The 22042-nt window shown below is 45.7% G+C and overlaps 2 protein-coding genes and 1 pseudogene across 7 annotated transcripts in view; 1 reads left to right on the top strand and 2 right to left on the bottom strand.

The window, feature by feature from the left end:
* LOC119448927 (cytochrome P450 3A8) overlaps positions 1-22042 on the top strand; it is a 381638-nt gene that overhangs the window by 142668 nt on the left and 216928 nt on the right. The window lies entirely within an intron of this gene.
* Positions 1-22042, bottom strand: part of LOC119448925 (uncharacterized) — a 349207-nt gene that overhangs the window by 210252 nt on the left and 116913 nt on the right. The window lies entirely within an intron of this gene.
* On the bottom strand, positions 9247-9393 carry LOC119451108 (U1 spliceosomal RNA; annotated as a pseudogene).

The following is a 22042-nucleotide window of genomic DNA, read 5'->3' as shown; positions in this document are numbered from 1 at the left end:
TCAACCGTTCGCCGTCGGTTACCACCGCCGCTGCTTTGCTGCTGCACTTGACGAGGGACGCATCCACGTATAGGACTCCCTCCAACCGTTGCATTTTGGAATTAATCGCCTGAGCTCTGGCTTCTCTCCTGCTTCATTTTTCTCCTGCGTCATGTTTCGGGATAAGGGCTTGGTGGTGATTGTCGTCATCCATTCAGTTGGGATGTACCTCTTGATTGTTGCTCTCTCCTTGCGCCACGCTATCTTATCTAGCACCGCGCGGCCATGATTTGTCTGGCTCAGGCGGCGTCGCTGGTTAGACAGGTGGGCTTTATGAGTTCGTCGACTGTGTTGTGTGCCCCCATGGCTTAAAGGCGCTGGTGTCGACGAATAGATGGGTAGGCCGAGGGCTTGCTTGGTGGCCTTTCTGATGATGGTATCGAGTGTATTCTTTTGAGTCCTGTCTAGATTGAGTTACGGGGCCGAATATGTTATCCTGGATGTTATGAATGCCTGCACTAGTCTGAGGGCGTCGTCTTCCTTCAGTCCTCTGTTTCTAGTTGAAACCCTTCTCAGCATGGCTAAGATCTTCTCCGCGCTTGTCTTCATCTTGGCGATGGCGGCGTGTGCTTTGCCATTGTCTTCTATTAGTAGTCCGAGAATTCTACATGTGTCCGTCTGCTTGACTGTTGTGCCGTCAATTTGGATGCAGATGTCTGGTGGGGGCAGCTTCTGGGGCTTTCCTAGTTGGATTACGAGGAGTTCCGACTGCGGCGCGAAGCTGAGTCCACAGGTTTCCGCGTACTCCTGCACTGTGAGTGCTGCCGCCTGAAGTGTCTCCTCCATCCAGCCGTCGGAGCCCCCTTGGTCCGTCCATATAGTAACATCGTCCGCGTAGAACGCGTGTCCGATTCCTTGGATTTGGTCTAGCAATCGTGGCAGTGGCAGTAAGGCCAGATTAAACAGGAGTGGTGATAATACTGCTCCCTGTGGGGTGCCCCGCTCCCCCAATTCAATGGGCTCTGATCACTCTTCACCCATTGAGATTCGTCCCTTGCGGGAGAAGAGAAACTCTTTGACATATCCGAAAGGGCGCCTCCCGCACCTCGTCTCATTGAGGTTAGTGAGTATACTAGCATGAGTAACATTGTCGAACGCCCCTTTGAGATCTAGGGCGAGGATTGCCCTGGGGCTGTTTCGCGTAGCTCTTTTGATTACCAGCTCTTGAATCTGAAGCATGACGTCCTGTGTTGATAGATGCTTGCGGAACCCAAACATCGTCTTCGAAATTTGGTCGGGTACCTCAAGGTGTTCCTGAAGGCGACGTAGTACCATACGCTCCATCACCTTGCCAACACAGGAGGTCAGCGATATTGGCCTCATGTTTTCGATCGCAGGGGACCTTACCCGGTTTGGGAATGAATCGCACGTCGGCCTCTTTCCAATCCGGCGGGAGTTGAGAGGTTTCCCAAGCCTTATTTATATGTTCGAGCTGAGATTCTACCGCTCATGTTGGCGAGCAACCTGTAGGTGATGGCGTCTCTCCCCGGAGCACTTTTCTTGTTGCTCTCGTAAATTGCTGTCCACATCTCGGGGATCGTGAACGGCCTGTCCAGGTCTTCATTGCTGGGTCCTGTGAATTCCCGTGGGATCGGGTGTTGCCCTCGCTCCGTTTGAAAATAGTAGTATTCTAGGGCCTTCACAAGCCGGTCGCCGTCTCCGTCGTATGTGTTTAGGACCTTCGTCAGCAACCGGTTGTTTGCTGTCTTGCTGCCTACGGGGTCTATGAGGTGCCTCAGCATTTTCCATGTCTTGCCCACGGACAACTGTCCCTGAAGGCCGTCGCATACCTACAACCAGTTCTCTTTGCTGAGCGTGGCCACGTATTCCGAGACTTCGTTGTTAAGCTCGGCTATCCGACGCGCAAGCTTCCTGTTGCGCCTTTGCCTCTTCCAGCGCTTCGTGAGCGAGTGCCGGGGCGCCCACATGTGAGCGAGCCTGCTGTTGACGAAAGGTACCTTCGTTGTAGTTGCAATTTCTTGGGTGAATTTGTCGAAGATCGTCTTCTGTTTCTTGGCCCATGCCTTGTACGAGGTATCGTGCGAGTCCCCTTCGTCCGCGTCTTCGCCGTCTTGTTGTGTGTATGCAGGCATCTTATCCCAGTCTGTTATGTGAACTGCTGCCAGCTTGGCCCGGAAGTCTGGGCCCCATATGGTCAGTGTGATGATGGTGTGGTCAGAGCCCAAGTCCTCGTCCTCACACTTCCACGAGATATCCAGCATTCCGCTGAGCCGGGACAGGTCTGGTGTTGTATCTCTGGAGACGCTGTTGCCTCTTCTTGTGGTTACTCCGGGTTCGTGTAGTAGAGAAACGTCCAGGTCTTCCATAGTCTTGACTAAAGCCTTTCCCCTCTTGGATTGAAATTTGTACCCCCATAAGGTGTGCGGCGCGTTGAAATCGCACAAGATCAGGAGTGGCCTGTTCCCGGCCAATTTCTTCGCGTCCATCACAACTCGATTGAATTCATAGTGTCTTTGCGATGATCTGCAGTATACGCTCATAACGAAAATATTGTTTTTACTTACAATTTCCTTTGCGTGTACTAGCTCCGCTTTACTCAGTTCGATACAGGGAGGCGCAAACGTGTTTTTTTCTTCGCTGTCTTCTTGATATTTCGCTAGAGGGCCAGTATTAAGAAAAAAAGCTGTTATTGTAAAATTGTTCGTAAGAGAACATTTCGACCAATCCTCGTGCTTCACAGTTAATTAGCGAATGCGACCAGCCAATGGCAAAAAGAACTAGCGAATGAAATAGTTCTTGAACTCGATGCCAGATTTTTAACATACAACTAAACAATTGGCTTACCAGTTTCATTGCACATGGACTAGGTGAACGCTAGCGATCGTTGTATTTTTGTTGCTTCCATTGTATGTAGTTCGTCGATAGGACTTTCGCGCCTTCAATAAGCAGTGTCTGGTAATGGTGGAGTTTCATCACATTGCCTTCCTCGTGATTGCATGCTGCATTGAGGTCAATTTCAAGTTTGGGCAAAGCATTATTTAGAGGGAAAAAGACCAAAAAAGCGCCGAGAGAAGACTAGAGCAATTGCTAGGTTGAAAATATTCCTAGTACCTGTTTTCTCAGTTACAACAATGGTTATTCTCAACCAGAACAGTCTAGTTCAGCTTGTCCCGTCTTTCACCTTCAAACCTCTCGGAAAGTACAATGCAATGGCTAATTTTTCTCTTACTCGTGCATAGGCGTGCTGAGCTCTTTACCAGCGTCGCTAAGGCGCACAGTTGGGCGAGCCCGAAGCAGACCAACATCAATACATTTGACAGGCGTAATCGCATGAACCTTAACTTATGTGGTTTGCGGATGAATTGCCGTACAGATATCCCACGCATAATTTGGTAAAGTGGCTGGTCACATGAGACACAGGCATAACGAAACACAGCATATGGGCTCAACACGTCCATATATACAGCGCGAACGCGCGAGGCATCTTTTGGCGTCTCTATCCAAGAAACTTACAATCATGTCGATGTGTTATTAACAGCACAGATTCAACGCACACGATTACAAATATCAGAGATAACAAAGTCATCTTACCTTCCCTTCTATCTACTTTGCAGGCGTAAGAAAGGTTTATGATTATAAGAAGAACGAGCAGTTGCGCCTCATGTGCCATGATTTGCTAACTCTGAAGCTCTCCCATCTGCTGGAATTGTGAGAGCTCTCGCGAACTCAATGACACACAGGGACACACAGGTGATGGAATAGTATCGCAAAACAACGTCAGCTATTTAAACATCCTCAGTCGCCGAAGACAAAGTATATGACATCCGTCATGTCCTCTTTATCCTTTATATTTTCGTGCTGGTAAATTTGACTAGCACGCAAACTTCCGATCCGGAATTTTCGTGGTGCTAGATCGCTATGCGCGGAGCACCTCTTGGTGGACGTCAGCTATGTCGGAACTCGTACGAAGGCGACTTTCATGGCAGAAGAAAAGTCACCATCCCGACCCGTCAAAAGTGGATATCCAGCGAAGATGTTGAAAACCACCGATACAACTCCTGAGGGGGGCATGTAATGCTGATGGCTTTAGAGTAGTAGTGGTAGTGCTGTTTTAGAGTAATGTTAAGAATGAAATTAATGGTAAATTTGACAACACTCGGTCCGTGAATCCTCTAGCAGCGGCATCAGCCATTTCGTTGCCTTGGAGTCCAAAAAGAGAAGCTCTGTTTTCCTGTGGGAGCACCTGAGATTCAAGTCGTGACCTACTTGATTGATCTAGTGAATTGCTGCTTGCAGCGAGTCTTGGATGTGCCCGTCAGAACCTCCGGTCATACACGGCATAATATCGTCCGTGTACATTGTGAATCGGAGGTCAGGAATCTTCCTGAGAGTAAAAACTAAAGGTCGCATAGCCAAATTGAAGAGGAAGGGGGGGGGAGAGTACTGCCTCTTGTGGCTTGCCAGTGCTTCCTAAACTTATTTGACCAGCATTTTTTTGCTGCCCAATTGGAGCGTCGCAGTGGGGTTTGTGAGGAAGCTGTGTATATAGTGGTAGATTCGGGCTCTCCACATTTTGTGCTGCTAAGTTGTCGTGGAATGACGAAGTGGGACACAATATTGAAGGCTCCCTTGAGGTCGAGGCCGAACAACGCTTTGTGTCACGTGCATCGCTCGGTTCGATAATGTCTTTTTCAGCATTAGCATGCCATCCTGACAAGAAAGAGAATTGCGAAAGCCAGTCATTTCCGAGCGGAACAAGTGATTATGTTCCATGTGTTGGAGAGGCGTTAGGTGAATTACGTGCTCCAAAATCTTCTCTATGCATAAGGGGAGAGAGATTGGACGGAAGTTATCAATGTGAATTGGCTTATTCGGTTTGTGAATGAAGATCACGTTGGCCGCTTTCTGTTGTTGGGGTATCTCGCCCTCTTCGAGACAGTGTTGTAACACTCGGTGAGTTTGCGTATGGATTGCTCGTGGAGGTAGTGAAGCCTTTTATTGGTCACAGGGTCTGGACCTGGTACAGTGGTGGTTTGCACTTGGTTGAGGGCATGTCGAACTTTCGCTTCTGTGATGGGGCTGCAAAGTTCCTCATTGGTTTCACCACCATAGTTGGGCATTAGTTTGCGTAGGAGAGGGCATATGTTTGCAGGCCAGGTTGCTGAACCTGGTCGGCAGGTCCGCTGCGTGTTCATGTAGGAGTTTATTGATATGGTTTTTATTATGCATCCTTGACGTGGTGGGGTCGAGCAGGTGCCGGGCCAATTGCGAGGCCTCTTTAGTGGTAAGATGAGCATGCGCTCCTACGCAAACCTGATTCCATTGTTGTGCCGCAAATTTGACAGCGTGGTATTGGATCTGAGAGTACCATTTGGCGATTCTGATTCGGCGTTTGTGCTTGTAACGTGCTGTTAGCCATTTCTTGATTAAACCTTGCTTTGCTTCCCACATGTGTAGGAGCTTCAAATCAATTGGGACCAATGGTGTATCTAGCAGGAGAGTGGTAGTATGGGTTCTACGTCTGCTTGTAAGGTGTTCGCCCATTGCTCTATGTCGGTAATGTCTTCTTCGTTAGTGTTTGAGCGATATTTTCTGAATTCGTAAGCCTTAGTGGTTTTGTGGTCAGCGGTCCGTGCTTAAAATTTACGCGAAGTTCTAGGATGTAATGGTCGCTTCCTAAGTTGTTTTGCAGGTTTTGCCATGTCCCCTGAGTGATGCGGCGAGTTAGGGTGAGGTCGGGGGATATATCCCTACTGACGCTATTTCTAGCCGGGTAGAAAGAGTAAAGTCATTATGGATGGTGAAACCTTGATTATGTATGTACCGCCACAGGGCTCTGCCCTTAGAGGTGGATGCGTAGTGGCCCACATTTGATGTGAGGCATTGCATTCGCCCATTACAACTAGCGGCTGTTTATTGGTGTTAGCTTTGACTTGAGCAAACATGCGCTCAAAGCGGCGTTGTCGAGCATTGGGAAGGCTATAAACATTCAACACGTATAGGCTTGGCTTTGAGGTAGAACTCTGATGAAATAGTGGGGGATATCAGTACTGCTGAATTTATCCCATTTAATAGGAATATGTCGTCTTACAAGTATGGCAGTGTTGGTCTCGTCAATGTGAGGGTCTTGAAATGTGTTGTATCCAGGTAGAGTGACTTTCCTGTGCATTTCCAGCAAGGCTATGATGTCAGGGAGCTCGTTAAGATTCTTTAGAAATAGTGCTAGACTGGCGCGCTTGTTGCGGAAGCCCCTGCAGTTCCACTTCCAGATGACCAGACTACGCACTGACTTCATTATTATTGTCGTTGTTGTTAAGGATGGGAGCTTGTGACGTCGTGGAGTGTCTTCCACAGCTCTCAATTAGCTCTTAAAATCGCACAGATGTCTCCCAAACAAAGGCATCAAGCTCGCTTGGTCGACGATTTTTAAGGGCAACAAGTTTGTTTTCCAGAGTGGTCATGGGCTCACAGACGAATATGGCGTTTTCAACGGTTTTGTCTGTGTCTGTTATTTCGGCATTCTTCCTTTTTGCCAGTGCGGGCTGCATGTGTGACGAAGGCGGCCTTCGAGAAGCTGCTTCAGTCGTAGAAGTGGGTGCAACGGTGTCCATTTGTTTTGTCGGAGGGCGTGTGGGTGTGGGCGCACGCCACCATGCCCTATCGTGAGCACTATGAACAGGAACATGCGAACGCGTGGCAAATAGTCTCAAAACCGAGTTAGAGCGATACGCGGATGGCGCTGTCGAAAACAGAGGGGAAAGAGGGGGGGGGGGGCGGCCGTTCTTCGACTAATGGAGAAGTTTAGCTTGTCCGGTAGTCGTGTAAACGCGGGCGGACTGGGCGTTGGGGCGTTGCGGGGGAACCGTAAACGTGAGCGGCCTATATGGTGCTGCCACCTGGTGGCGCAGAGCTCAAACATACAAAAACAGCTCATATTGCAGTAACCAGGTGTTCTATTTCGCTGCTGGTGTACATTTTCGACAGCAACACGATTACGCCACTGCCAAAATTTACACCAGCAGCGAAGTAGTACACACTTGGATACTGCAACGTGAGTGTAACGTATTTGAGGAGAAATACGTTCGATAAGATGTCGTTTGAAGGACACAGGTGGCAACTAGAACGCCCTTCGGTGGGATGAAAAGAGATGTGATGATGATAGTTTTTTGCCCAATGGAGCCACCAGAAGACGGCGACGACGAACGCGCGAGCCACTGTGGCACGAGCGGGTTCGCGCGGTTGTGCCGAGTGGTGCCAACGAGCTGTGGAAAAATACGACGACACTCGAGCCATTGCTGTTGATGATAGTTTTTGTTCGCGGACAACACACATACAGCTTCGCCGTAAAGAGACAGAGCCGATGCTTCATCAGGAGCCAAAAGCTGTGGAAAAATCAAGTCTATGCTAGGGTTGCTAATATCAATGAATGATTATACGATTAAACGAAAAAAAGTATCTCGCAAAACAAATATTCTTCATCGATGCCCACCTTTCATTTAATCGTCTGAGTCAATTAGACATGCTCAATTAATCGTTATCGAGAGTTTCATAGAAGTTGCGCGAAAATATTGAAATCGTACGAGAATGGCGGAGCACGAGCAGTGACGGGGCAGCTGTGGTAGAACGACTGTGGTAAAGCGACCGAGTTCCGAGTGTTGCCGCACCGAGCGCTTCCCCTCTCTTGCCCTACACCGCACACGCCACCACGCTGCCTGAAGCCGGAGGCATGAAACGCCCTCGCAATTAAAGGCATACTATATAGCAACCCAGTCGCTGATCGTCGTGTCAATCCCAGTCCACTAAAGATGTGGCACGGCATTCGTGCTGGTTTCGAGCATGGAGTTCATGTCGATTCCAGTAAGTCTACAGATCTGTTATCTATTCTCGCATGCTAGTTACGCGGCCATTTAAAGAACGTGTCGGTTTCACCTGAACATTCCAGTCAATTGACGCTCCTTCTACCTGTAGGAAAGAGCATGTGGCTTAATATCCTATATCATATTGCAATTTCTTGCGTATTTTAGTTGGACTTCGCCTTTCATTTTTGTAATTTTTCTTATTTCTTGCTTTAGCTATACTCTATAGGGACTCACTGGTACCATTTATCTTGTTTAATGCTGCTGTAAGGGCCATTTTATAACACATATTATTTTATTTGCAAAGGCCGCTCACTAAAGCGAACACCATTTAGTCTTTAACAAATTACAGATTATACTGCATGAAACTTTATACACTTGTATGTATAGCTTGGTTCCACCTCTCAAACTTCAAAATACGGTCCTACACGAGTAGATAACTGTGCTTATATGTTTTTAAATGTCGGGCAAAATTTTCGATTAATCAATTCATCAATGACAGACCCAGCATCGAAAGCGATCAATCGTTAGTCGCATAAAAAATGTCACAGTTTCGCCCTAAGGGCGAAGCAATGAATGCGATAGCAACACAGCAATGTCATACGAAGTAAGGTGAGCGGCTTTGGTAGCAATATGAATTGTAGTAAACATGAGCTGATTAAGTAAGCAGGTGTGCTGCGGCGTAAGTAGACCGACATGAAGAGAGACTCGATGACCACGAGGAGGCGCGTGTGAAACGGTGGTGTTGATGAGAAGCGCTTACCGTGGGCAGCGCGTGCGAAGGGACACACCTGTAGCGCTGCACTGCCGACCCGGGCAGCATTGCATGTGTAGCGTGCGTTGGAAAATGTGGCCCGAGTATTACTAACTGATTGAACAAGCGTGGTGTGAGCGCGCACAAACAAACATGAATAGATCACACTGAATGACTGCAGACAACGACTGTCAAAACGCTGGCAGCAAGCGCATATATACGCCGCAGCAGCGGGCGAAGGTACGTGCGGTCTATCGGTTCAAAGGAAACTGAGCGGCGAATGCACGGCGCATAAAGGTCAGAGCCGTGTGGAGATAAGCGACGGTGCGAGCGAGCGACGAGAGCGGTTGTTGGCAGCGTAGAAGTGCGCCCCCCGCGCTCCCTCCGGCGCTGGCTTCCCGCTTGCTTGCGCGTGGGTTTTTGAGTGCGTTCGCTCTCCGTGATAGCGCGCGTCGCCGCACGCTTCCGCTCGGGCATACGGCGCGCGGCGAAGATTTTATCTATAGGGAACCTCACGGCGACGGCGACGACGACGGCAGAAATCCGGTAGAAGTGTCCATATAATTGCTATCGCAATAAAACTTATCGACCATCCCTAGTTTATGTGTTATTTATTCTGTCTTTGGATTTCTTGGTTGGGGGTGGGTTCGGTGTACCCCACCCCCGCTACCAAAAATTTAATGCTCCATTATCCCACTTTGGGAAAATGGCGAGAGTCAGCGTGAAGCCTCTTCTCGGGGCGCGCCCTCGATGATCAGCGTTCGCCCAGCACCAGGTACGTGAAGAGGAAAGAGCCAGCATCTCACATCCCCAAAACTTCGCCACCCTCATTTGACCGGGCGGAAGCTTGGCAGAAAATCAAAAATTGGAGTCTTAGAAGCTCATTCCTTGTAACGGTAGTGCCTGGATTAAGAAATTGTTGAAGCGCTGCAAAATACTTTTCAGATAACACAACTGAAGCTACCATAATAGTTCAAGCTGAACCTATTTACGGTACATTTTCGGGTGTGCACCATAAGAACCGAGCTCTGCAGTGATGATGTGTATTATTCAGCACCATTGGGAAGAAGCGAAGTGAATACGTGCTATCGTATCCATGCGCATTCTCGTCTTTCTCTTCTTCTTCTTCTTGTTCTTCTTTCAACTCATGGCACGTACCCACGAGGCGGGGATTGGCCATGGTACTACCTATATTCAATAATAGTGATTATTAATTATTTTCTTTTGTTTGCTTTCTTTCAAAAGTGGTCATGCCAATTTTGGCGAGCACGCTAGATTTTGAAAACAATGCGATCTCTTCTGCACATGACAAATAAGCGGAGAGCGGCCTTTTTGATCTCTTCTAGGGTGTGTACATGTACACCCGTGAGAAAAAGTACACGGACAAGGGATTTTGCGATCAAGCTAATTTTTTTCAACTGCCTGCGAATGCAACTTGAAATTGAGTACTGCGGTCTAAACTTGACATTGCGAACTTTCCAGTGTACTCGTCAATTTCAGTTTATGCGTGGTAACTACGAAGAAATTCAGTTTTTTTTTGGGCGAACCATGTGGTCCATATACTTTTGCTCACGGGTATACATCTTGTACGATAGTCACACGTGCACCTAGTGCCCGAAAGAAGCCACTGCAGAATTATCGGTAGTGATTGCTCAAATAAAGCTGCACCCTCGCTTCACCCACAAGATCTGCGTGTGTCCATACCATTCTCGAGAGCGGATGCTGCGTCGCCACTACAATGAATTGTCATCAAACTTCGAGAATGGAATTCATCAGGTTTCATCAAATCACGCTTCTATTCATCTGATCCCTTACTTGCAATGTCGCCTGCCACTTTACAATGTAACATGTGGTTGGTGTCTCCTTTACGACTGCCTAGTCATTTCTTATAGGAATGACCAACACTGGCGTGTGCAGTTTAGCAGTTTTGACGAGACAATAGAAGCACCTTGTGCACCACTGCCCATTCTTCGACGCTAAACTATGCGCTCGGCGAGCCAGTTTCAGCCGTTCAGATGAGTGCCGCCCTACATGAAAAGGATACTGGGTCATTGACCTAGGCGCTGTTGATATGCACAAGGCCATTAAAATCTACGATGCTTCTTAGAGTGATTGCACTGCACGAACACTTGTGGCTGTTAGCGAACATTACTCTCCGAGTTTGTTCACACTGACTGCAGGCTTGGGACTTTTTTTTTATATATGATATCTCAGCCATTTATAATACCTCATCGTATGATATTTCGTCGAATTACATAATTCGTCCTAATTATTTAATCAACTTTTTCAAAAATATACTGAGATGAAAACTGTCAATGAGAAGATTGTAGAGCAACATGAAAAACTCCTCATACAGCTTTCTGTTGCTCAGTGCGTGCTACATAAGAGAATTTTCCGAGTGTGAAAGAAGCCCGCAAATACATGCAAAATTGCCGCGCGATTGGCCGCTCGAGGCACTGTGCGTGTATTCGTGGGCTTCTTTCACGCTCGAAAAAATACTTTTATGTAGCACGCATTGAGCAACAAAAAGCTGTATCGGGAGTTTTTCATGTTGCTCTACAATTTTCTCATTCACACTTTTCATCTAATTATATTATTTGAGAAGTTGATCAATCAAATAATACTAATTATGTAGTTAGGCGGAATTCAGAAAATCGTCTGAGTACCTCCAAGCGACGGCAAACTACATTGCCGTCCAGCTACGGGGCACTTGCATATTTTTAACGTTTGGTGCATGATAGTTGGGACAACCTGTATATCAGGGAGCTTGACCGCTAGAGGTACGGTTCCCAGATATTGTGCGTGTTTAGAGCTTCTAAAGTTCTTTTCTATCGAAACTGCTGAGGAATGCTGTTCATCACATGCCTTATTTTAGGACTGAACATACTGGCTGATGGTAATGAAAAAAAAACGGGGTGCAGTGAGTTTTTCAAAGCTTTTCTGATGCGTGACAGCGAATGAAAAAACTGCAGAAAGTGGTCTTGGATACCGAAGCTTTGTGTCTTTTCATAAGGTGGCAATTAGATTTGTGCGACCCACGTTCACAGCTGGCCTAACTTCTATCCTTGCCTCAGTTACCGCTTGGTTCGGTTCACAAAACATTTAATTTGCAAGATGAAGATTGGTCTCTGTTCTCATATTTTTGCCTGCATAAGGACAGCATCCCATGCGCCCAAATTATAAAGACTCATTTTATGCTTTAAACAGCTTATGAGGCGAACACCCATCCAGGTATACTTGCTTACTTTAAAAAAATCCGGCGTTGGGGGACGAGGCGATATGCGCTTCATCTGATTGATGCAGTTCCGAGCGAAGTACTGTGTTGCTCGCCCAAGACTGGTGGCTGAGTACACCACTGCAAAAGAACCAAGAAGAAGCAAAACCAGCTGTAAACATTTCTTAGAACATGGCAGTTAACGTTTCCCACCAAATGCGTTAGCTGACATGGTTAAAGGTTGCGCTTCGATACAACACAGGACGTCGTAAATAGAACTTGAAGACGTGCAAGACACACAAGAAACGCAGATTATCTGTTTATTGATTACGCGGGAAGCGAATTATTAGCAATAACAAGCAAGGTGCACCTAGTCAATTGGACTTCCATATCTAGATAAAGTTTGCACGCCCCTTACTGCCCCTTTTCACCAGTTCTATTTTTTTTGGTCAACAAATGCTACGGACGCGGGGAGCGTGCGCACGTGGCATTAATAGTGATGCCATGTGGAAAGCTTCCAAAATTTTTTGTGTGTCTGTGACGAGTGCGATGGTTCTCGCAGAACAAGAATTCCACATTCCAATGACATGTTGCAGTGGTATGTTTTTTCCTCGTGGACCATTATTTAAACACCAGCCCGTTTTTCAGACTGTCAATTTGTACGACTGCCAATGAACCAAAATGATTTATGAACCGGTCTTGTTTTAATGCGTTTAGCATTCTTTGGGAGCTCATCGCGATTTCTTGTAACTGTCTAACTGTTTTCGTTGAGCGATCCATAAGATATTGCAGTCTAACAAAGAGATAAAGGTCGAACGGTCTTACGGTACCAGTGTGCGGTGGTAACGCTGATACCATGCGGTACCGCTGGGTGGCATGGTGGTAAATGAAGCGTTTCACATTCTTTTCTCATGACAGATAGGGTTTTGAGACGTTGTCGGTGGGACACGGCGCTTCTGGCCGCAGACGCTGCACGGGGTTCCGAACTGCTCGTTCAGGAAGTGGCGCTCAAGGTTCCGGTTGGCTTCCGCGCACGGGCAAGGCATGGTAGTAAGGAGAGCGCCACGCATAACACATACTGCAACGTAGTGCCACAAGTGACCACCTCACAAAGCTCGCTAAACGCATTTTTGATAGCAACCGAGAGTTGGTTCTTCATAATTATGTTTGTCAGTCTGCAGGCATGCAGTTATTTGTGCCACACATTCATCCTTGTAGGTGTTCTTTCCTTGTGTTGTTCCCTTTGCCACAAATTCCCTTGGGCTTGTTGTGTGCTGAAAGAACTAAAGTGCTTGTTTTCCGCTCGCTATTTTTTAACGTCTGTGAGATTTCGTGAATGTACGACATCACGACAAGCACACGATGGCACTTAGATTCACTGTTATGATGTGTTTCTACGTGAATTAAGGCAATTTTTGCGTACCTAATTTTCGCATGCCTAAAAACTACATTCTGGGATCTTAAGTGGCAAAACCACGATCTGATTATGAGGCACGCCGCAGTGGTGGGCTACGGAATAGTTTTGACTACTTACTGTCGTTCTTTAACGCACACCTAAATCAAAGTACCCAGAGTGTTTTTGCATTTCAACCAAGCAGAAGTGCGGCTGCCGCTGTCGGAATAAAACCGCAACCTAAAGCTCAGCAGCGTATCTTCTTTCTAGAACTGCTGTCAACTGTCCGGATATCCACAGTCATTGAGGCATGGTATCTGCTTATGCAAACTTTCACCCACGTTTTTCAACTACATTTCTTGATTGCCTTCTTGAGGCAAGCTGTTTCTTATTCCCGTTTGATTAGTTGTGAACAACAGAAGTCGAAGTTAAGCAATCGGTTCTGACATGTGGTGCAATATCGCCGGCAAGTGTGTACTGGAAGGTATAATTCAACGTGTAAGAAGGTAAGGCGTGCATCCATACCAGCTAGCTCAACTTTCGGTAGTAAGGAAGTTATAAACTATTTATGGCCAAAAACTGAAAGGATCTGCTTTCCCGCACTTCATGGGTAAATTCTAAATGTTTGGATTTCCTAAACAGGATGAGCTAACTGTTGATCGGTTTTACATTTAGATGTGAATATGCTTTATCAATATCCCTGGGCGCTATGACCTCCAGTCATTACATTCTGATTTTATTCAATTTTTCTGACACCAAATTAGCGTAATAGATAAGCGAAGCGTGGTCGAAGACCCGCGACGTTTTATGGTCAGACCAATCTAACGCTCTTGTCGTTTAGAGGAGGTCCTCTGTTGCTTGTATTTATTGCGGATAGTAATGGGGCCTACCGTGACATGTTTTGGTTACCTAACCCAACGACTAGAGGCGAGGAGGGCACAGAGCTTGGGAGGGTCTTGGTGGGGTAGAGCCAGGGCTCCGCCGGTGTTTTCGAATCGTCCGAGCAGCGCTGACGTCATGCCGGCGTCACAGAGGAGAGGCGAAGGTTGGGAGAATAGTTCCGGTGTCTCCGTGCAGTCCGCTTCCCGTTGCTCATCTTGAGGGGCCCCTCGACAATTGCGGCGGCGGACAATGGGGCGCTAAAGATGTCGCTGAGGGAAAATCTGATCGAGTCTCAGCGCCGTGTTTTCTTTACTTATGCATATAAAGCTGCGAGATAGATTGAGGTCTCGGCGGCCGAGGTGCACTTTCTATCAAAGTGTATTGTATCAGCTGCTTTCAAGCGGGAAACCATGAAAGAGCAGAATGAGGGGATAAAACACCACTTTTGGGTCACTTTGTTCCGCGCTGCCATAGATTAGAGAAGTCGGCGGTGTCTAGCGCAAAACATGCTCTAAATTGTCGCTTAATGTTTTTTCCAACTACATTTTATTATACTCAGATAATAGCGATACAGAAAACAGGGGACGGTGAAATGAAAGCACCAGGTGATCTTATTGGACTGTTTTGCAGTAGGCGAAGCATGGCAGTCAAACTGGAGCCTTAGAAAATAGTCTCATAAACACTGCGGTTTAAAATGGCCGTTGTGCTCCGTTTTAGTGGATTTCAATCCTTGCTTCAGATCCGACGAATGACATTACCTGAAACACTGCACGTACAGCGATTTACAGTTATCAAATCAGCATTATAATTAGGGTGCCTATGCGTTGCTGACCATATCTTTACCATAACGCTGTCACATGTCACTGACACATTTACAAACTACTACATGAGCGTGCACGCTCATGTAGTAGTTTGTCAATGTGTCTCCATTCATAATTGAAAAGCGCTTTAGATTAGCCACAACGGCCTGACACCTTATTCTTACAATCACTGTGCACATGTGGTGCTGATGGCCCACTTTGTGTGTTTGAGATGCGATACATGTTCACGCCCGCAAACCCGGACTAGCGCACTAACGGATGGCCGAGCGAGGTCAATCGCGTCATCACTCACGGGAGCTCCGCGCACAGCACCATTCACTCTATCAGTAATCGCTATCGCTCGATCACTTGGCCGAATTTCTTGGCCACTTCTTCATGCACTATCAGCACAGCATTTCTGCGTTGAAGAAAATGGCTCAGAAATTGAACATTCGAAGCAGCAAACGCTTCATCGGGCAAAGTCCATTCTCGTCGGCGGCTTCGAGCAACCAACGCGTCAATGATGGGTGGGCAGCCATCTTCTATTCCTTTCGGGGAGGGGCTGTCCCCAGCCATAAAACTAAAAACGTTTTAACCGCCATTACCCTTCGTGTTCAATGGGACTTCTCCACTTCCACGTGATGATTTTTCGCAGTTTTACAATATCGCATCACAGACAAGCGAACTGGGTCCAATTTCGACCTATAGCGGTTGCGTAATGGCGACAAAGGCATAAAACTGGAAAGCATTTCTTTTTCTCTTTTTGGTCATACTTATGCATAATCAGCGTGTAATCAGGCAGGCGAAGTGAACGTGGCCTCAAATATTTTGACCAATCGTGGAGAGCTAATGGCGGAAATGAAATAGAATAACAACAGCTTTGTTTAATCAAGAACCCGTACAGAAAGCATTTATTTAAAATAACTTTTTGAGCTGTTTTTTGGGAGGACACTTTCTTTGGATGACTGTTTATGAGAGCTAAATTTCGCACCTGAACCCACCTTCACGCTCAAGGTAACGTGTGCCTGGGCAAACGAGACTGAAAAAAGAAAGAAAAAAGACTTTCTAGGCCAGCATAATGTCGCGATTCTATCCCAATGCCAACCCTTGTCGCGCTTCGTAAGTAGCGGCGCTTCACCCGCGTTATCTACGGGATTAGCCTTCCGTGAACGTTGGATGATAAGAGTGGCATAGAATCCAACGTGAAGAATCGCAACATTAAACAGGTTCTAGAGAGTTTCGCACAATAATGCGTGACATCAATAGCAAGTGCAAATATGCACAGTGCACAAAAAAAACGCGGGTTCATATTCGGAAAACACTTTTACACTAGAATGGTTCGTAATAGAAAATTCGAGCCCATTCTACTTCTGCACATACTGTAATCGAACGCGTACGGCCAATCGCAAAAAACACTTATGTACGAAAAGCTTTCTGAATTTGTTTCGTAGCCTTTAAAATCTATGTCCTTTAGGCAGTCATATGTCGCAAAGGGGTCAGGCAAGGAGATACAATCTCAAGCTCTTAGTCTTGGAAGGCTTAGGAGTGAGGGTCAACAGCGAATATCTCAGCAACATTCGGTTTTTAGATGACATTGTCCTATTCAGGAACAATAGGGACGAATTACAACTAATGATTGAGGATCTTAACCGATAAAGTGTAAGAGTGGGGTTGAAGTTTATTATGCAGAAGACAAAGGTTATGCTTCAATAGCCTGGCAAGGGACTAAGAATTCAGGATCGCGAGTCAGCCTCTAGAGTCTGTAAGGGAGTACGGTTATCTAGGTCAACTACTCACAGGGGACCCTGATCATGAGAAGGAAATTTACAGAAGAATAAAATTGGGTTGGATGGGCATACGGTAGGCAATACCAAATCATGACTGGAAGCTTACCCCTGTAGTTGAAAAGAAAAGTGTACTATCATTGCATTCAAACGGTGCTAACATATGGGATAGTAACTTGAGGTTAACTAAGAATCTCGAGAACAAGTTAAGGACCGCACAAAGACCGATGGAACGGAAAAAAATGTCGCAGTTTCGCCCGAAAGGCGAAGCATCAATTGCGATAGCAAATTAGTAGAGAGCGATTCGGAGTAGGGATAGTAGTTTTATCAGCTGCATAAACTTGGACACATTCGCTTACTAACTGAATTAACAATCGTGGTGTCAGCGCGCACAAGCAAACATCAATAGATCACACTGAGTGACCACAGACAACGACTGTCAAAACACTGACAGCAAGCGCAGCCGCCGCAGCGGGCGAAGGTTCGGTTCGCGCGGTGTATCGCTTGAACGGAAACTGAGCGGCGAATGCACAGCGCATACAAAGGTCAGAGCTGTGTGGAGATAAGAGACGGTGCGGGCGACCGCCGCCGCTGGGCAAAGTGCAGTGCAGAGGAGAAGTTGTTGGCAGAGGAGAAGCTGCCCCCCCTCCCTCCCGTGCTGCCTTCCCGCTTTCTTGCTTTCGCGTGGGAGATTGAGTGGCCAGTTCCCCTTGCGCCCAGTTTCAAGATAAGCATTTGCTGAAGCAGAACAATGTCGCCCCGCCTCCCTCCCTCCCTCCCATACCGCCACGGTCTTTCGCGCGACGGTCGCGTTTGCTTTCCGCCGTGCGTGCGCTTTCCGTGATAGCACGCGTCCCCCGCGCGTTTTCACTCGCGCATACGGCGCGCGGCGACGATTTTACCGCCATTGGACTTCATACGGAACCTCACGGCGCCGGAGACGCCTACGGCAGAAATCCTGTTGAAGTGTCCATATAATTGCTATTGCAATACAATGTTAGGCCTAACGTTAAGAGACAGGAAGAGAGCGGTATGGATCAGACAGCAAACGGGGATAACCGATATTCTAGTTGACATTAAGAGAACAAAATGGAGCTGGGCAGGCCATGTAGTGCGTAGGATGGACAACCTTTGAACCATTAGAGTTACAAAATGAATACCAAGAGAAGGGAAGCGCTGTCGAGGACGGCAGAAAACTAGGTGGGGTGATGAAGTTGGGAAATTTGCAGGTGCAAATTGCAATCTGCTAGCGCAAGACAGGAGTAATCGCAGATCGCAGGGGGAGGCCTTCGTCCTGCAGTGGACATAAATATAGGCTGATGATGATGATGTAAAGACAGGCTGATGTTTTACTGATGGTCAACAAGAACACAATTACACTTGAAAAACATCACCGCCATGTAGAAAACCCGTTGTGCACGGCTCAAAGTGAGCTTGACAACCAAAACTTGAAAAAATACCACCGTACTTGTTATGCCGGATAAACAAAAGCAACGAGAAATTAGTGAAGTATTTCATGTGGCATTGCGATTACCTGGCCAATGTTTGATAAGAAATATAACCGCCGAAAAGGGATATTACTTACATGAAAACGATCTATATAGTAAAGATGAAAACTTCCGTGACCGTGTTCCAGTGGCTTAATTTTTGCTAATAATTCGCTTTTATGGCATTCATGTAGCAGTTTTACTCTGCGCTTGTCGTGTTTAATGAACATAAATTGATTATATCCTCTCCTGTGTCTGGCATCACAGCGGAGTGCTCCCCCAGGTCTCAAAACCAATTTGCCCACTGCAAAACACTGTTAGAATAGATTCCCCGCTTGTCTAAAGTTTCATCAATTAGCTGCTTTCGTTGCATAGAACCCTTCTTTCAATCAAAAAGTTTATTACCTGCGCAAATATGAGCCAAACATATGTATGGAAATTGTAAAATAAGTGCTAGTACGTTGAAGAAATTACTTTGTACAGATTTTTGAAAACTATAATCCAAAAAATTTTGCTATGAACTATTTACAAACATTTGCGTATGCATGTTCAGGCACAAGTGTATGAAAGTTTGTTTCTCCTTCAGCCTTCATTGTGCATAGAACAAGTCCATAGGTCTGTTTTGAAAGTGCAAGGTTTGCGTCTTCAGCTTTTTCTTCAAGCAACCAAATCACGGAGGCCACCCAAATGCCAGGTCACCTTATCTTCTTCTTTCGGGGGTTTTACGTGCGAAAGCCAGTTCTGATTATGAGTGGAGGGCTCCGGAATAATTTTGACCACCTGGTTCTCGTCCGCCAGGTCACCTTAAGATGAAGCTATAACTCGCAATCAACTCCGATGCCGCCTATTCAAGTACGTGTAAAATGCATAAACACTTTTCTGGGATAACCACTAGGCCGATTTCAATGACATTTGTTGAATTTGAGAGAAAGTTAAATCCTACGAATGTTGAAGCGGAATTTCGATTTATGGCTTAAATTTTGGTAATTGTACTTTCAAAAATTGGCAAGTTCAAAAAATGTAGAAGCACGAAGTTTACAAATGTGTAACTCTTGAGCTAGAATACATATCGCAGGTCTGTACACTGCATTCATTAGGCATCCAAAGCGGAAACAAATGATATGTGAATGTATATCTCACGTGAATGTGTTACTTTGTTTACAAGGGTTTTGCAAAGGTCTATTCCCTATTCCCACATTGATGGTCTACTTGAGAGCCCTTTATATTATATCACTTTTGTCCGCTTTAGATGCACTATTAGGTACACTTTACAGAATTGTGATATCGTGTTTCATTTCTGAGTTACAAAGATATAAACTTGATAGTTTCTTTTTCTGAAAATTTTTATTTGTGTCAAATTTTATTAAAACATTGACAACCTAAATTGAAAATTCGCAACCAACAGTCACTAGATATAAACTTCAACTTTTTCTTTTAAATGCAAGAAACCTTATCAAATTTTATGCAGTCCTTGCCGAGAAAAAGGATTTCTCCTTTCCCATGTATTTAGATCGGAGGCCCAGAGCTAACGCTTCCTCTTAAACGTGATCCTCAGGCCAGCCATTCCTGATGTAGACTCTAAGGCACTGCCCAGGAAATTATCTGGCACTGCACACTGTGCCAGAGCCTGCATACTGCACAAGAGGTACTGAAACTGTACTGGTTAAGAGACCTGAACATAGAAACACAAGCAAGGACGACACGCTAGTAATAACGCGCCATGCTTCAGTAAATACCTGCGTCGCTTAATCCAAGCCTCAGTACCAGACAAACTAGCCCAAAAGCATGTACTCCTATATTACGGAATGGACCAAGACTTGTCCTCTGTACCTGATCAGAACGGCAAAGCAAAACCATTCACGATCAAGGGCATATGAGGCTTCACTCGATTTGAAATAGTACATAATGCGTAACCACAATATTATATTACATGCACTAGAGGCCTCTGTAGCGGCGCTATATATACTACTGCCATTCCGCAAATGTACGATATTATTTCGGAAATAAATGAGAGCATGTAGAAGACGTCTTACTGAATTAGCGTGCCGTTACTGGTGCAATTCTCAGGGGATTGCAATAAGCACTTTTGGATTATGTGAGGTCAGCTCGGATGCGAGTTCTCGAGACCTATGTTATAAGATGCACTTAACAGCGAAGCCGGTAAACATGTACACACGAAATGAGCACAGGGACCTCGGTTGTAGCTGATCATGGACACAACATCGCAATAGACTTTACGAGGATGTTTTACACAGTGCTGCGAATGTAGAAAAGGATGTCTGTGATTTTGGCGCACTTTGACTTTTTCAGAAAATGGAAGGGAATGTCATGTCATGGGTCTAATATCCTCCTGAAATGAGCACATAGCTGAGGGAAGTAATCGCTTTTGATATCGGTTCTTAAAACTGACTGGTACGTTAGGAACTTGAAAAAGCTCTTTGTTTTATAAATGTCACTGATAGATGCGAGAAACGCCATATCTATGTACAAAACCAAAGTAATCATTTCCTCATGTGTAAAGTGATAAAAGTTTATTTTATTTACACAAAAAAAAAGACGGAGATGCACCATCGTTGGGTTGGTGGCCATGTTGAAGCTGCATGCCGAATTGTCATGTTGTTTTGTGGTATTGGAAACGCACTTCAGCGTTTATTCATCGTCTCTGGCAAAATGTTGGTCTATATGAAATTCGTGCTCATTTTCTCGAGAGCTCGAAGTAATAATGTGATTAAATCACTTTCATGCAGTTCTACATACATCTGACATCACATCTGGGGGGGGGGGGGGGGGATGGTACATATTTGCTACCTTGGTAATAATCAAAATTAAAATAAATGTGGAGAGTTTATTGCACAGAGGTCTCCGAAACATTTTGGCTATAGTCTACATTATTATATTAGGGAAAATTGTAAATGATTCATGCTCTTCCACCAGTAAGCACCTCAGACCGTTCAATTACAGAGTTCATTAAATGCATGACCCAAGCACAAAATCGCACATGAATTCAAAGATATTGGTCGGAATGGGTGCTGCAGAACTCTTCCAATCTCTAAGTGTCGCTATTTGGAATAAACTGTCAAGTAATCGACAATCACGCTTAAAAAGAAACCAGAGCTTCAATTTTCCAGAACGTACTTTCTACAGAAACGAGAGACAACGAACTTTGTTGGACTTGCGCCATTTCAATTCCTTCATTAATCAAGACCTCTAGCGTAAACGAACAAAATACTGTCATTGTACTGATACAATATTTTAGGCTGCGTTAAGATTCGCCGCTTATTTCGACATGCCGAGCAGCGTCAGTGCCGAAACAAACCTATTAAGCTTTAGGTGCAAGTGTATACATACAGTATTAAGCGTCAAGTGTCCAAATTAAAGACTCATATCGCCTAAACCTATTGGCAGAGCTCCCCGGCTGCGCCTCTCATAAACCGTTAATTTGTTTGGGAGGTTAAGGGGACTAATTTTAAATTAAGCATTAGGTATAAATACGACTCTGCAAGAATATTCTTAAGAATTGTATTCTACGTAGAGAAGATGTAAAGTTCAGCGCAATGTAGCTCTGGCGTGAATAGCTGTATGCTGCACGTATTTAACGGCGAAGCTCTAGAACACTGATAGTGATCCCTCGGCTTAAAGATCTTATAAGTGCCGTCAATATACGAGCGTGATTAAAGCTTCCTTGCTATTCCTTGACATAAAATCAAAGTGGGACTAGACGTTGTAAATTTGTGTTGCAAGAGCTCTACAAAAATTTAAAAACTATTTTCACAACTGCTTCTGCACACAGTCAGGATTTCGAGAGAGGAAGTTACCATTTACATGGCGTAAACAGAATTTCGTCATACCTTCTCTCCCGTCCACTTCGCAGG

Source organism: Dermacentor silvarum, chromosome 4, assembly GCF_013339745.2.
Source record: "Dermacentor silvarum isolate Dsil-2018 chromosome 4, BIME_Dsil_1.4, whole genome shotgun sequence".
NCBI classification, from domain to species: Eukaryota; Metazoa; Arthropoda; class Arachnida; order Ixodida; family Ixodidae; genus Dermacentor; species Dermacentor silvarum.
This window is presented reverse-complemented; position numbering and strand designations above follow the sequence as displayed.